Raw genomic sequence first — 18199 nt, forward strand, 5'->3', positions numbered from 1 at the left:
AATTCAATAGCTGCACCTTTCGCCCAGGATATATAGTTATATCATGCGGCTGCGATGATACGGCTAATTGGCTAAAGGAAGTAGTTCCTAAGCTGAAGCCGTGGAAAGATGCACAGCTGAAGATTGTGCAGGAGGCGGACATACCGCGCCCACAAATCTTCGTTGGTCACTTTACAGAATTGGACAGCCCCTCAACTGAGGATATCATTAGCCTCCTTGACGGCCAAAACGAGGGCCTCAACACCAATGACTGGCGGGTGCTCAACAGAGTGCGCAAGGGTACTGTGGTAGAAATTACCATTGCTATTGACCCAATCTCCGCAGAAGTCATAAAGACTTCCAACAACTGGTTGAACTACGGGTTCGGTAAAACCCAACTTTGGCCAAAATCTAAAGGCCCGATTGATCCGCCTAAGGTTACCGAACAGGACCCTGACCCCTCGGCGAAACAAAGCTCTGAGTAAGCGGGAACTTTGACTCCAACGACTTCAATAGCACAGGACGATAAGGCCAGCTGCTCCAGACACGAGCCAGAAAAGCCAACAACATCCGGCACATAACGTGGCCGAGGGTATCCGCATGCGACCCCCGCTGCAGGCTGATAAAAAAGCGCACAGCCACAAGAAGGATCGAAGGGGGGATCAGATGTCCGCTGAGGAAGCAGTCCTGCTGAAAAGCAATCGAGGCAAGAAAAAGGCAGCCATTGCCAAACGAAGGATCACTAGATGACCTGGCCTAAGCAAAAACCCTACAACACCAGAAGGCAACTCGGATGCCTTCAAATAAATCTCCATCACGCAAAAGCAGCCTCGGACGTGCTTACGAGGAGATTTAACCAAGAACTCTTGGATGTAGCTTTCATTCAAGAACCATGGGCACGTAAAGGAGTCGTTCAGGGACTCCAGAGCGCAAACGGTAAGTTGATATATGCTGCCAACAAAGACCGTCCCAGAGTGGCGTTGATAATAAATAATCAACTAACCTTTATCCCAATATCACAGTTCATTACAGAAGACCTGGTGGCGATTTAGGTAAAAGTGCCAACGAGCAAAGGTGAGCATGAGGTAGTACTTGCCTCCGCCTACCTTCCAGGAGATGAGGTCACTGCTCCAACAAGGGAGGTTATAGCCCTGGTGGAATATTGCCAGCAAAAACGTCTCCGGTGGATCCTCTGCTGTGATGCAAATGCGCACCACACAGCGTGGGGAAGCACAAACATCAATCCAAGGGGCGAGTACCTTATTGAATTTCTACTTAGGTATAATATATCTATCCTAAACCGAGGCAACGAACCTACATTCATTAATGCAATCAGAGGTGAAGTCCTTGACATCACTCTCTCTAGCCATAAAGTTTTGTCCGAAGTCTCAAATTGGCATGTGTCAGAGGAAACATCTATGTCGGATCACAGACATATTAGATTCGATATAGGTGCAACCAAACCACAAATGACAATTTACAGAAACCCCAGAAAAACTAACTGGGACTACTTTCACTTCTATTTAGAACAAAGTGTTAACTGCTCTAAGCGTCACATTCAGCTTATACCTGAGCTTGAGTTCGAATCGAACGAACTACATTCAAACATAATATCTGCGTTTCACGAAAGTTGCCCAGTAAAAGTGAAAAAGCCACAAAGAAATGTTCCTTGGTGGAATAGTACACTTTCCAACCTGCGTAAAGAAACAAGAACCCTATGGAATAGAGCTAAAGCAATGGGGGACTGGTCCTCCTACTCAACAGCCCTAACCAACTACAATAAAGAATTGAGGAAATCTAAAAGGGCTACTTGGAGGAATCACTGTGAAAAGATTTGTAGTCTTCCGGATGCTATTCGTATCCAAAAAGTCCTACTAAAAGATCACTCAAACGGCATTAGTACCCTGAAAAAGCCAGACGGAAGCTACACAAAGAATCCAGAGGAAACCAGTTAACTTCTGCTGGACACTCACTTCCCTGGATCACTTGTGCTAGACGAGATCTCTGTACCGGCAGAAGCCACTACATCTGCGGGTGCTGAGAACTTAAAACTAGCAAACAAGCTATTCCATGAAAAGCGGGTACAATAGGCGATATCAACATTCAGCCCATACACATCTCCTGGTCCTGATGGGATATTCCCCTGTCTTTTACAGCAGGGTGCACACCATATTATCCCTAATTTGACCAGACTATACAAAGCAAGCTTACTGCTAGGATATTTGCCTACAAAATGGGCTGAGGTTAAGGTCGTATTTATTCCAAAGGTAGGGAAAAAACCCGAACAATTGCCTAAATCATACAGACCAATTAGTCTCAGCTCATTTTTCCTTAAAACAATGGAAAAGATAGTTGATCAGTATATTAGGGAATACAATCTAGCTAAATTCCCACTGCATCGACTTCAATTTGCCTATCAACAGGGAAACTCCACTGAGACTGCAATACACAGCCTGGTAACAGTTATTGAAAAGGCTATTGAGTCCAAACAGATAGCTCTATGTGCATTTATTGACATATCAGGAGCTTTTGATAACACCTCCTATGAGGCAATCTATAATGCCCTATATCTAAAGGAGGTACCTGAACCCATCACTAGATGTATAATATTCATGCTGAAATCTAGGACGATCAGCACCGAACTAGGAGGAACAATCAAATCTATTAAAGCCACAAGAGGTTGCCCTCAAGGTGGCGTACTCTCTCCTTTTCTGTGGATTCTAGTCATAGATGAACTTCTCCACAAACTGAATAACCTAGGATTTCACACTCAGGGTTACGCTTATGACCTAGTAGTTTATGTATTAGGCTGGCATGAGGAAACCATTTCGGATCGCATGCAGCAAGCCCTTACACTAATAAACAAATGGTGCACGGAAAAAGGGCTCTCCATCAACCCATCCAAAACAACACTTGTACCATTTACTAGGAGAAGGAACATAAATCTCAAATGTCCGACCCTTAACAGAACAACACTTGAACTCTCGACAGAAGCGAACTATCTTGGCGTTAGTCTTGACAAAACGCTTACGTGGAACTCCCATATTGAGAGAGTTACTTCAAAAGCCACAAGGGCATTCTTTGCCTGTACAAGGCTTTTTGGTAAGACATGGAGACTAAGCCCTAGAATGACCTTCTGGACATTCACCACAGTTGTAAAACCCATAGTCACTTATGCATCCTTAGCATGGTGGCCCAAGGTCAAGCAAAGAAAGGCGGCAAACGAATAAAGCAAACTGCATCGCCTGGTATGTGTTGGTATTACAGTGGCTATGAAAACGTGTCCCACGGATGCATTGGGTGTGCTCCTGAACATACCACCGCTTCCAATTCTAATTGAAAGGGAAGCTCGCTCGAGTGCCTTAAGACTAAAAGGTATATCTGAACTTAAAAGTGGGGATATGAAAGGACATTTAAAGATCTTAGAAGACTTCCTACATAGTCCCATTCTTCATAGGGATGATATACTATCACCCAAACCAATACTCTTCAGGAACTTCCAAGTTATAATCAATGAACGAACAGACTGGAGAACTAACTCTATCACCTTCAAACCTGGCTCCCAGCTATGGTTTACTGATTGGTCCAAATTGGAAAATGGTAGAACAGGGGCAGGAATCAATGGGCCCAAATTCAAAAAATCGATTCCGATGGGATCCTACCCAACAATATTCCAGGCAGAAATACATTCCATTGAAATATGTGTGAGAGAATGCCTTAAAAGGAAAATGAGAGGTACTCACATCTACATACTTTCAGATAGCCAAGCGGCTTTAAAAGCCCTTCTATCAACAACCATCACCTCTAAATTGGTAAACGATTGCCTAAACTTCCTAAACACGTTAGGAAACCTCAACACAATAACACTATGTTGGATTCCGGGACATGAAGGACATGAGGGAAATGAAATGGCTGACGACCTTGCAAATCAAGGAGCAAATATGCAACTTACTGGTCCTGAGCCTTTCTGTGGACTGACAAAAGGCCACATTAATGAATTCCTTAGGAAATGGGAGGAAAGAAAACTTGCCGCACACTGGCTAAACTGTGCCGGTCAGCGTCAAGCCAAACTATTCCTAAGTCCCAACAAAGGAATATCTGACAAATTTCTCTCACTAAACAGAGTAGATCTGCGTCTTTTAACCGGATACCTTACAGGTCACTGCAGCCTGAGGTACCATCTAAACAATATTGGTCTATCCGAGACCAATGTCTGCCGCTTTTGCGAAATGGACATAGAAAGCTCAGAACATGTGATTTGTGAATGTCCTGCGTTGGGCAGACAAAGACTTCACCACCTTGGTGGTATCGTAGTATCTCCATGCAATCTTTGGAACAACAAACCCAAAACTGTGCTAAAATCTCTAAAAAGCCTAAAACTCTAGGGTTACAAAATAGGCCTTTCACAAAAGATCAGCTCTGGTCGCAGTGCGTAATGGCCTTCTAATAATAATAATAATAACAGTTGTTTTCACTGTCAAACATCTTCAGTTTGGTCTATAATTTAACCATGAATCGTCTTACAAACGAACAACGCTTGCAAATCAGCATTATAAAAATGCGTGTTCTGTGAAGAAACTTTAAGATCCACTTTTTTATCGAAAAATTGTGTTCAGCGACGAAGCTCATTTTTGGGTCAATGGGTACGTAAATAAGCAGAATTGTCGATTTTGGAGTGAAGATCAGCCAGAAGAATTGCAAGAGCTACCAATGTATCCAGAAAAGGTCACAGTTTGGTGTGGTTTATGGGCTGGAGGTATCATTGGACTGTACTTCTTCAAAGATGCTGCGAATCATAACGTAACTGTGAATTGTGAGCACTACCGTGAAATGATATACAATTTTTTTTTGCTCAAAATGCAAGAGCTTGACTTGCATGACATGTGGTTTCAGCAAGACGGTGCCACATGCCACACAGCACGCGTTACAATGGACTTGTTGAGAGGTGAGTTCGGTGAGCATTTTATTTCACGTTTGGGACCTGACAATTGGCCACCCAGACCGTGCGATACAACGCCTTTAGATTATTTTTTGTGGGGCTACGTTAAAGCTCATGTCTATTCAGACAAGCCTGCCTCAATTAACGCATTGGAAGACAACATTAAAGCATTTATATGTGAGATACCGGCCGAAACATTGTAAAGAGTATGCAGGAATATAGAGGGTAATGAGAAAGCAGAGAGCTAGCAAGAAAAGGTTCGACACTAGACATAACAGAGGCGGTTGCAGTCGCTACCCCATTCACTACAATAAAAACATCCACTGCGTCACACTACTATGCTTTAGCCAAAAGAAAGTGGAAGCAATTAACTACATGCACTACAACAAGACCAATTAGATCGTCGTACAACTACCAGCCAGGATGTTCTCGCTCAAACAGGTCACTGGAAGCCAGACTTAACCTTCCTTTCAATCCCATCTGCAGAAGATGTCAAGCGGTGGGTGAAAGAAAGTCTTTTCCACTATTTATGCAAATGTCCGGGCTTAGTCAGAATAAGACTTCGCCTAGTCGGTAAACCTTTCCTACAGCAAATTAATGACTTAAAAAAAAAAGGAAAAAAGAAAAACGGACATCACAAAAGAACAGTGGTAATATTATTATGATTATATTATAATTAAGACTATTTAGTACAAGTACACAACCACCACCAATAACAACAACCCTGCATATTTGCCGAGCATTCCCCAATCCCCCATCTGGGGCTCATCCGATGGGAGACAAGCAGCTCCACGCTGTGATACTAAAAGCGAATCATTGGAATGCATTTACACCCTCCTGCCATTAAAGCACTCGACTGCATAATGGTCGGCTAAGGTTTAAGGCAAGGCACACCCTTCAATATATCAAAAAAAATAAAAAAACGAAAAGTAACTAGCCTAACTTACGTTTGAATAAGTTTGGGACGCTTCTGAAAAGCTCGAGATCCCAACACGATTCCGAACTGATGAATTTACTTATGCACGCTGTAAGCTTTTGAAATTCGTTCACACTTTATATTACCCCTCTAAGCATTGAAAGAAAATGAATATGTAAGTAGAAATAGCAGCTGCGGTTCTGAAAGCTTGACATCTTATGTGCAAAAGTTGTTTACGAATGCTAAGAATGACAGTTGACGCCATGGATTGAAGAAACTAAGCCCAAATGGGCAATTGAAAGCGAATACAACCAAAAACGAAATTTGAAAACCAAAATATGAAGCATAAACTTTTTGTAAGGTGGCAGGTGGAATTTGATTTGCCTTTTGCCTGTTAGCTGTTGGCGAGTGGCAAATGGCAAGTGATCAAACTTCTGCCAATACTCGTCCGAGTGTCAGCTGCAAGCTCAGCCTGTTTCAAGCGCCATGCTGTTGATTATGCGTGCATGCATCGAACATTTATACTTTGTGCTTTGTTATTTGCGAGGTTTTAGTGGTCAATTGCACCTGCCATTCGGAGAAGTTGCCTCCGACTTTGTTAAAAGGAACAATCGAATGCTGGTTGTGTTTTGGTTGAAAAGACAAAGGTATTTTTACGTTGTATGTAAGTGTGCCTGTACAAATATATGTACAGGGTGATTCCATAAGACCGCATATTTTATTGTTTAAATAAAACACGACAAAACTGGTTGAGGAATTTTCTTATTGTTTTTTAATACATATACGTCAAATGCCCACCATGCCTTCTTCGGTAACACAGGAATAAAAAAAATAAATAATTGGCGCGCACACTTCTGTTAGGTGCTTGGCCGAGCTCCTCCTCCTATTGGTGGTGTGCGTCTTGATGTTGTTCCACAAATGGAGGGACCTACAGTTTCAAGCCGACTCCGAACGGCAGATATTTTTATGAGGAGCTTTTTCATGGCAGAAATACACTCGGAGGTTTGCCATTGCCTGTCGAGGGGCGACCGCTATTACAAAAATGTTTTTTTTTTATATATTATTAATTTTGCTTTCACCGAGATTCGAACCAACGACCTCTCTGTGAATTCCGAATGGTAATCACGCCCCAACCCATTCGGTTACGGCGGCCGCAGAAAGTGCATATAAAAAGTTCATTGGTTTTTGGACATAGGTCGGACTATATTTCACTTACAAGTCGTATGATTTCATTCTTCAGCTCTCGAATCGTCTCGAGATTATTAGTACATGTCATCCTTTTTGCTTATAACAATAGAAAGACGTCGATTGTTTACAATTGCCAGATCTCTGCGTCTATTTGACCTCATTGTTTCGTGAGATGTGGCATTCAGGGAACTTCGTTCGCTATAGGATCATTATTGCTTGCGCCGTGTGGTAAGTGGCATAGAAACCATAGATAGGCATTTTGCAGTAATAGTAAAAATGCAGTAAACATATTTTTTTTACCGATAATGCACTTTAGTTTGCATTACCAGTAAACTTTTGCTGATTACTGAAAAAAATTTCCATAAAAACATTTTTTTACTGATTACTGAAACAATTTCAGTAAGTTTATTTGCAGCATTTGCGAATATCTCATCGGTCTGTTGACGCTGTCAGCCCAAAAATTACACCAAACAGTGACTCGTTGTGAGTGATTAGTGTTTTCTTGAAATACTACCTTCAGCACATCAGCAGTCTTCTTGATTGTTGGCTTAGATGCCCAGTTATGCTGATTGATCATTTTTACGCCTTGTTCAACTTGGTGTCGCCCCACAATTAAGTTTCCCCAAGCCTGTAATACCGATTGTGGAGGAAAAATTAACATCTCACAATAATTGCTCCTGAAGATCTGAATCTGCCTTGAATCACCCTATACGTATAGCGTATAAGTGCCAATTGCAACCACATAACATAGCTGCTTGTGTGCTTTGTAAAATGAAAAGTTACTGACATTGCGGTTTTATTTCATCCACGTACACATATAATATATTTGAGTGTATGTATGTATACACATCCCTGCAAAAATTCGATGATCGATTTTCGAACACATGCAAGGATTTTCACCAATGCATATGAAATGCATGTATAATTTGCTATTAAAGATTTGCTAAAAGAAACAAGAGTCACATGCTTTATTCACACGCACATAACGCCTTGTGTGCATACTCGTAGGAATGTTGGAATGTTGGAATGTTTCCTTTTACCGGAAAAGGAGAAAAGTACAAAATCAGAGAGCCATTCAGCCACAAATGTGTGGGCAACATCGAAGCGTTAATCGGTTTTCACAGAATTTGAAAAAGTCAGTTTATTTACTGACTTAATAAGGGATACCCCCAACGGGTTAGGGTGTTAGAATTTGCCACCGTACGGATGCTTTTCGTAAGAGGCGATAAAAATCCACGCCTTTTAGTTATGGGCATTAACTCAACGCTAATGGGCTAGGCGAAGCAGGTACAAAAACCGCCTGATTATGTCGCCATTGTATTAAAATTTATTTATGCAGTGATAAAACGCCTTGTATAGGGTGGGCCATGTAAACTTTGCTTTTGGAATCGGCTATAAAAAAAAAAAGTAATCAATATTTTTTCAAACTTTTTTTTTATTTTGAAGATTGAACATTGTCATTTATGAAAGAAAAATAATATCGTTCAAATGACTGCCACGACTGGCTTTACAGTAGGCCATTCGACCAACCCAATTTTTAAGCACATTTTCGATTGTTTGGGCTCCAATTTCTTGAATGGCAACTTCAATTTCTTGTTTTAAAGCATCAATCGTCTCTGGATGGTTCGCATAGCATTTGTCCTTAACGGCTCCCCACAAAAAATAGTCCAACGGGCTTAAATCACAGCTCCGAGGCGGCCAATTCATATCAGGATTTCGGCTGATTATTCGGTTTTCAAAAACGGTAGTCAAAAGTTCGAGTGTAACTTTGGCAGAGTGACAAGTTGCACCGTCCTGTTGAAACCGAATGTCGCCCATGTCATCCTCTTCAATATTTGGAAACAACTCGTTGAGCATGTCACGGTAACGCTCGCCATTTACTGTAACCGCGGCTCCTCGCTCATTTTCGAAAAAAAATGGCCCGATGATGCCGCCAGACCAAAAACCGCACCAAACAGTGACTCGTTGTGGATGCATTTGCTTCTCTACAGTAACGTGTGGATTTTCTGAGCCCCAAATCCGACAATTTTGCTTATTGACGTAGCCACCGATGTGAAAATTAGAAAAGAAGAAGAAGACTCACCACTTTGGAAATAGGTTTTCAATATTTTCCAATTTTGTTCAAGCGTATAGCGTCCCATTTCGTAAATGTCAAACCTTTAAGTAAATTAAAAAATAGGTGGTTCAAAAAGCAAACGCTATATGGCCCACCCTGTAATAATAATAAAACCGTATGCTAGCGATTTGCCTATATCAGAGGCTCGCAAATATAGGGATTACTTCCTTGCCGTTGGAACCAAGGATGAAAACATGCGAAACTCCTTCATTTTATCTAAGAGCGGGCACAGGAACTCGCTGGTGTACTTGGAAGCACTGCAAATCCTGGGCGCGTGAACAATGGTGGGCACCAAAAATAACTGATGAAAAAGTTTATTTTTTACGATAATGGAAAAGTGTTGCGGTTTACATACCACATCGTTCTAAAAGTTCTCGAATCAACCGCCAGGAGATTACTGAGTTAACTGATTTGAATTGTGTTTTTTTGTTAGGTTGCCATGGTTTTTGCTTGTAATTTGTAAAAGTTACACCGCCTTTGCATGTGTTTTCGATATTTTACGGCTTTAAAAATGGAATTCAAGTTGCAATAACGAGTTTGTATTAAATTTCGTGTTAAAAATGGATCCGATGGTGCGAAAATATCAGAAATGTTGGAAAACGTTTTCGGTTTACAAAGCAAATAGTCGTTTACGAGTCGTATCAATTCTTGGAAAAAATCTTGTGTTCATCGAGGTTGACGAACGTAGTGGCAGGTCGTCGACATCGAAAACTCATGAAAAGTGAAGCGAAATTTATTTTTGGGTGTTCAGCCGAGCTCCTATATCTTGATGTTGTAGGGACCTGCAGTTTTAAGCCGACTCTGAACGGCAGATATTTTTTTTAAGAGGAGCTTTTTCATGGTAGAAATACACTCGGAGGTATGCCATTGCCTGTCGAGAGACGACCGCTATTAAAATTGTTTTCTTCATTTTGGTGTTTCCGGGAGATTCGATCCTACGTTCACCGAGTTTCGAATGGTAGGCAGACACCAACCCATTCGGCGATGGCGGCCGCACTACGGCGAAGTTGATTAATAACCGCAAATTAACTATCAAGCAGTTCAGGCCATTGTAATTTGTGATAGGGGTTTGCGTCGTGTTACAAATTGCGCAAAGTTAGTCCCAAAGGACCTGAATTTCATACAAAAAAGGGGTCTCGTTGATATCGCCATGGCATAGTTTCCAAAGTGGAATCCAACCCAACATTCCCCAAACGCATCGTTACTGGAGACGAGATGTGGGTTTATGAGTATAAGCCGCACTCCAAATATTAGAGGAGTGAGTGGAGAGCTTCGAATGAACCAAGACCAAAATATCACATCATTTTTAGTTTAAAAGAAAGCGACGCTAACGATTTTGATGGATTTCAACGGTATTGTACAACACGAATTTTTGTCAGAAGGTCTGACAGTTTGAAAGGATTATTATTTGGGCATTATGAGACGTTTACGTGAAGCGATTCGCCAAACAAAAAAAGAGTATTTGTTGGGGAAAAATCGCAGATTTTGCACCATGAGTGCATACAGTGCCATCATTATCCGTGAATTTTTGATCAAGAACGAAACGATTACCATCCATAAGCCATCGAATTCAGCTGATATGGCTCCGTGTGATTTCTTCTATTTGATCGAGTAATTGCACACAAAACCACTACGGGGAACTCGTTTTAAAAGCTGAAAAGAAGTAAAGGAAAAATCGGAGTCGGCTCTGATGGCTATGCCTATACCGAAAACAGAGCTTCAGGAATGTGCGTTCCAGTTGATGGGGAGTACTTTAAAGCTGATAATGTCACTTTTGAAGAATAAATTTGTGTATTGAATTTTCTGAACATATTCCGGGAACTTTTTGATCAAGGTGATATTTATTAGTTTTGAAAAAAAATCAATGCTTATTTTCTTTGCGGCTTCTATATATGTACTTCTAATTCATCTTGCGTACATACATACATGCGTTGTAGTATGATTCCTATGAGAGCACTGCCAGATTCAACCACACTTTACTGAATACATTTTGTATATATGTATTTAATTCCATTGACCACTGGGTGTCGGCTAATGTTAAAATGTATATCCTGTTATTTATTTTTTTCTTTGCTTTAAAGGCGTAGGCAATTGAATTGAATTTGAGGTGTGATCTCTTTAGGCTGACATATTTTACAAGCATACTTAGGTTGAATATTTTGAATTTGTAAAAAATGTTATTATTAACTCATTCTGTTTGTTGTTTTACAAATTGGTTACCCACTTTTTATGGTACAGTCTGTGTCAGAAAAAAAGAACCGGTTTTTTTGTCGTAACATTAAGATATGTAATATTTCGTTCTGCTTTTTGCTGCATAATAGCCCCACTCAAGGGCTACGATGCCAGTGCTAACACAGGTTAGTGTCAAAAATGGGTGAGAAGTATTCAAAGCGTTTTGATGCGGTATTTTTATGCACGCATTTGAAAGGGACTGAAATATCTTACGCCGTGGCTGCAAAATTAATTAAGGTGTTCAAAAATGTTGCTGACTTTTCCGAGCGCGGCTTGAAGCGAGTGATGAAAAAAAGCAGGATAAAGTGATCGTCCAATATTTTACGTGGGACCCTTCTTTGCGAATATGCCAAGCACGCACAATTCTTGCAAAAAAGGGAATAGATGTGAGTATCAACACCATCGAACGTCGACTGAATGAGGCGAACATATCCTACCGTCCTACATCATCAGAACCACTGCTCTCAGAAAAACACATTGAGAAACAACAATACAAGAAAATGGTGTCACAGTATTGGACTGCCCTTCCCAGTCCCCAAACGCCAACCCCGAAATGTGTGGGAAACTATGAAAACGCATCTTTCCGGAAGGTCAGTCTATGATTTAAAGCAACTCGTAGATAAGCTTCGCAGAAAAGCTGGTTCAAAGCATGACAAAGATGCCAGCCAGGCTATACTCAACAACGATGAAGACTACACGGCTTATTGAGAAATTGCGACTCGTAGTTTTGTACATACTTTCATGTAAAATATTTTAAATAGGTATATATCTTTTATACTTCATGAATAATCGCTGTTCCTTTTTTCTGACACAGACTGTATATTAAAAAATTGCAATATTTTATGCATTTCCTAAGTGAATAAATAAAATAAATAAATGTTTTTCTCTTCATGGCTTCAATCATTAAATTTAGGAAAATTTCATATAAATCTCAATTTTTGAGTTTTGTGCTCATTTATTTATATATAATATTTTATAATGATTGAGCTTATTTTTATTGTAGTTATATGTATTTGTGTATATGGGTGACATTGGTCTGCTGGAGAACCGATCACTCAATATTAACGTCGGTAACACGCTGTTTTTTGAGTGTATTTCTGCCATGAAAAAGCTCCCCATAAAAATATCTGCCGTTCGGAGTCGACTTGAAACTGTAGGTCCCTCCATTTGTGGAACAACATCAAGGCGCACGCCACAAATAGGAGGAGGAGCTCGGCCAAACGCCAAAAAGGGTGTAAGCGCCAATTATATATGTATAATTTCATATCTATAACGGACTTAACTTGTAACAGAACTTATGGCAGGACTAAGTATAAATTTCAATTCAATTTCAATTTCGTAATTAATTCCCAAATTGGAAAATAAATACATTTTTATTTTTAAATAAATTCGATTTTACTTGTTTTTAATAAGTAAATGACATTGCAATTTTACTAATTATTGTACTGTAAAATGTAAGGGTGCATAAAAATAGATAATTAGTGTCGTGCGGGATACCTGCACATGTCGGACATAATTTGAGTATATCAGGGCTGATTCTGGATAAGTAGGAATTTAACCTGATACGGCAGTTGTGCTGGGTCTAATAAAGTTAGGCGGCTCTTAACAAGGCAGTTGAAGTTCTTCGCCTGAAATAAGTGCTGGTTGGATGTCAACCATGACGTTCGAGGAGCGGGAATTCATAATGGTGATAAGGATGGATGTCGTTTATGGCTTGCCTGTATACTGGATCTAGACTTGCCTATGAAGTAGCTCAGTCTCCAACAAATGCCTGCAGGGGTGGTTCTTACGACAGGACCTCAGCAGAAACTGCTTGCTGAACAATGTGCTATATGCTATTTAGCTGGAAGCATAGATGTCTCACTGTGGAAAAATCATCATTCCACATTATTCTACAGTACCCGTATTCCACAGTACCATATTATTCCGGCCGCCTCAACCGAATGTGATGGTGCGTGATTACCATTCTCCGAGTGTATTTCTGCTATGAAAAAGCTCCTCATAAAACATATCTCCGTTCGGAGTCGGCTTGAAACTGTAGGTCCCTCCATTTGTGGCATAAAATCAAGGCGCACACCAGAAATAGGAGGAGGAGCTCGGCCATACACCCACAAAGGGTGTACGCGTCAATTATATATATAAAACTATATCCCAGTATTTTAGCAAACCTGGAGCTTCTTCTGCTGTCATACATACATCGTATACGTTGAAGCCTCGTGAAAGGTTGCTGGGTTTTTATTAGCCCACATCTACACCTTCTATTAAATTTGTCTTAGCATCTGTCGAATTATTGTTTTGATTTTGTCTCTTTTTCTCATGTGGGCACCATGCTGCCTTAACTTTTCGTTTTGTAAATAGCATCAAACAAACCGGGTCGCTGTCGTCGCTTACAAATGGCGCGAAGAATTCAAAACTGGGCTGTCAAACTATGAAATGACAGCTGATGTTAGGACACTGATGGTAAAAAGCTCGGTAAGACAGATATGTTGAATATAAGTGGCGCGAATTGAATATATAAGTGGCGCCTTGCCAGTTACCTTATTTTTGAAAAGTCTGACGTCAGCTCCTTTAGCAATACAAAATAAACAAACAAGACAAACAAAAGTAGTGGAAATTGCATGTTTGTGAAAATTCAGTGAATGGCTTGGTAGTTTTGTGATTCGTGAGATTTAAACTAATCAGACTAATGAAAACGAAGTGCCGTGTGTTAAATTGTGAGAACACAAATTGATATAAAGCCTTTAAATTCAGTTTGTTTGCGTTTTTATGCGGAAGACGCCATTGTTAGAAAGTGTGTGAGTGTGCGTAGAATTTTTTATGTTTGGTTGTTTCAATTGCTTTCGCCTATTCTTCTTCTTCACAAACAAGTAATTCTCCTTCCTTTTGCTTGTTTATTCATCCGCGCTTACGACACGGCAAATTCGGAAGGCGCAATCGTATATTCTATCATTCTTGGAAATTAGCTGCGTTACTGTTTTAACAGATCTTTTAAACATGGTCTAGAGAAGGTGGAGTTGTGGGGTTAGAAACGAAGGGCGATCGTTAGTAGAAAGCAACAAGAAAACAACTACATAGATATTGATGTTCTACGAGTATGTCCGCTGTGTGAATCGAAACTAGAAACTACTCAGAATTTGTCCCCCACAAACACACTCAAACTTACCTTCGGTAAAATAACATTATCGTCCGCTAAAAAGTTTTAAAATTAAATGAAAATACAGTCGCTTTGAACTTTTGTTTTAAACATTTAATCTTTTATTGATTTCATTGCTGCTGACAGGTTCGCACACATTTTTGAAAAATGCATTGCATTCAGTTAACACTTTTCATTTTCCACTTTTGTGTTTTTCGTGCTTTTTTGTGTGAGTTTTCTTTTTTATTCTTTTCTTTTACTCATATTTAGTACAGTACATTTTAATACATACATAATTTGTGATTTTGAGTGAACATTTGACGGTATTTTTTGTTTCGCTGTTTTTTCATACGTATATTTGTTTGTAACATTTGAGGATATGAATATGTACATACCATACATTCATAGATACACAGTGATTTTTTTCTTTACTTTATTGTTATTGTATATGTACATACATGTACTTGTAATTATTAGATTAAAAAGTTGTTTGTTGGGATTTTTTTGGCATTGCATTTAAGTATTGAGAATAGTTTATTGGTTACATGGACTGGTGGTACAAATGTATTTGTGCATGTATATAGGAGTATGTATGTAAATACATGTATGCATGGTTGAGTATGGGTAGCATTGCGAGGGTGTTTAGTATTAGTGGGCGTTTTCGGTTGGTAATTTACTTTGATTAGCGGTCACATAGATACGTATGAATGTGTGTACGTATGTTTTATTGATTGTTTGGTGATGCCGATTACTTGAGCCAAATTATTGGAGTCTCGTGCGTGTCGAAAAAGTTTTGCGGATTTCAATATTTTGGTGTAGAGATGAAAATTATGGTATTATGTAAGTGTTAAAGTATGCAAGTGTACTATAATTTTTCATCAAGAAAAGCCTTGTTGCTTATCTGAAATAGTTTTGTTCTTGGAAAAGATTAGCTGTTGCAAATGATTCAAAATCAAGAAATTTGTCTAATATATTTAAGGACGTCATTAATCAGGTCGTTTTTACTTCATTTAATTCCATGACATGATATTCAAAACTTTACCGTTTTCGGTGCAGGACTTTAAAGATTATTTAAAAAAATATTTGTTTTTTTGTTGTAATGGAGGGTAAAATTTTATATGAAGGAGAATGTCTTAAAAATACGTGACTTCTTAAAAGAAAAAAAACGTTTTAAATTGTTTTTATTTTTTGCTTCTTCCTCGTCAAAAAATACGATGCCGCTCCTATGAGTTCGCCACATAACGGAATCAGTTTTAATAGTCGTCAGTAAGCTTCATCAAAGATGCTAATGTCACTTGCCCGGGATGACATTCCTTAGTAAATCATTGGAATGCCAGCGTATTCAGCGACCGACGTAACATAATGCGTTTATGCGTGACTGTGGGCTTGATAGACCAAAGTATAGAAAAGGTGTTTTTAATAGCGATCACCCTTTGGCAGGCAATGGCAAATCTCCGAGTGTATATCTGCCATGAAAAAGATCTTCATAAAAAACCATCTGCCATTCGGTCGACAGCATAAATCTGTAGAGTGCTTTGTTTGTAAGGCAGCATCAAGAAGCATACCAAAAATTGGAATAGGAACTCGGTCAAACAACCAACAAAGGATGTACGTGGGTGCTATGCTGACATGCAAAGACAAAATTCCAATTAATAAGCCAAGTTGCGCAGTCAGAAGAAAAAATAGCCACTGTTTTACAGATATTTTACAAAAGCACAGGGTGAATCGCATGAGCAGACTAAAGAAAGCAACTGAAAGCTTTCCAAACCCTTTAGTATAAAAGTGAGGCGCGCACGCACCGATGGTTTTCCGGCCATTGTTTAAATTAAGCCAGGTAGTAAGCCGGTGATGTGTGGCATTGATGTTTCCCTATGTTGAACTATCTTCTGACTCCATTCAAATCACATTACTCCTTGATTATTTTAGTCAAACTGTTTTTTTGGAAACACATGCTAGCTTTAAAAATAATTGGCAGAGTAGTTTCTATACAAATTTTTTAATGCTGCTAAGTAGGAAACACTTAGTGAAAATACGTGAATGCATAACTTTATTAAGCAACCATTTTAACTGTAACTGCTAGGGTACAGTGGTTGCCATACCACATGAGGGTGTGTCGGGGTCTCATATACCCAAACCACTTGTTTGGGCTCAAGTTTCTCCTCTCATTCATAATGTGGTGTCCGTGAAGTCGTTGGTTGCACTTAAAAACGATGAACAAGTACAAAAAAATATTTCTTTGAAGTATTCTTTATGGTCAAAATCTCAAAAGCGCTTGCCTTTTGGAAATCCTGTCATGTAATGAAATTAATAAGAAACGACCTAATTAATAACGTCCTTAAGTATCTGGGACGACTTTCCCGGTAGCTTTGTATACCCTGAACAAGCACAGGCGTGTATGTTGGACGTGTAATTTCTTTCGGACGTTTGGTTTGTTGACTTAACTTATTTTTACGTCTTATTTTATTATCGAATTTTGTATCTCTTGCAATTTATTATTCTGATTTATTTATCTGATTTCTCTTTGGTTTTTCTCAGTGTTCCTTACGAATATTTATTTTATTTATTTGTTTTTATTTTTTTGAAATGTACTTCCCGTTCCATTTGAAATAACATGCGCTTATGTTGCTAGTAGATATTTCCACTTATTCTATTAGTAATTTTGTATGTAAATAGTATGCAAAAACACTCAGATTCTAAATCTAAAATTTAACTTAACCGTTAGAAATATTAAAATTAAAAATATTTTCTGCAGTATAAATTAGAATAAAAATAACATTACAAACTAGAACAAAATAATCTCGCAACAAATATTAAATTTATGTATGTATGTATTTATGTACATATGTAGAGTAATAACGGCTTTGCAGTTCTAAGGTAGCTATGCAGGTAGCTTAAATTTTCTTGTGGTTTGTTTTAACAATACGGCGTATAAAGCCAGCGTGAAAGCTAACGCGGGGTGATTTTTTTAGTTCGACTTTTTTGTACGAATAATGTAAATACTGCCAATAGTTTTTTAAGCAAATGCAAAATAATAAAATATATTTATATATCTGAACAGGGCACATAGTTTTTTTATGATTGTCAGAAAAAAAAAATTTTTTAGTTTCTCATTATATTAATTTTCAAAAGAATTAACAGAAACATGTAAACTGATCCCACACAAGAAAAAAAAAACAATAATTAAAATTAAATTGTTCTTTTTTAATTCGTTCAATTAAAAAATTTATGGGAAAACTTTGAAATGCAATTATTTAAATCTGTTTTTAAATACAGTTTTTTAGACTTACCTTACAACAAAGTTTTAAATATTTACCGAATTCGCTAAATTTAAAGAAACAAATGCAAAAACTGAATTTCAGATATAAAAATTATGGTGAAAAAAATTTGTGGAAAATATTATAGAAAATGTAGAATTTAGGTTTTGTTTTTCTTTTTGATTGAAATTTAAATTTAAGAATGATTTAAATTTATTGAAATTAAAATTTTTATTCAAGAATGATTTAAATTTAGGTTGATTTAAAACTTGAAACAAAATTGAATACCAAGTTTTCTAAATTGTCTAAAAGATTGCGCATTGAACTTTATTTAAAATTGAATTTTGCACTTTATTTAAAAAGTTTTTGAATTTTTATTTTTATTTTAAATTTCAGGTCTAAATTTATTTTATAATTGAAGAGAAAAACTAATTATTTCAAA

This window comes from Anastrepha ludens, chromosome 4, assembly GCF_028408465.1.
Source record: "Anastrepha ludens isolate Willacy chromosome 4, idAnaLude1.1, whole genome shotgun sequence".
Taxonomy (NCBI): Eukaryota; Metazoa; Arthropoda; class Insecta; order Diptera; family Tephritidae; genus Anastrepha; species Anastrepha ludens.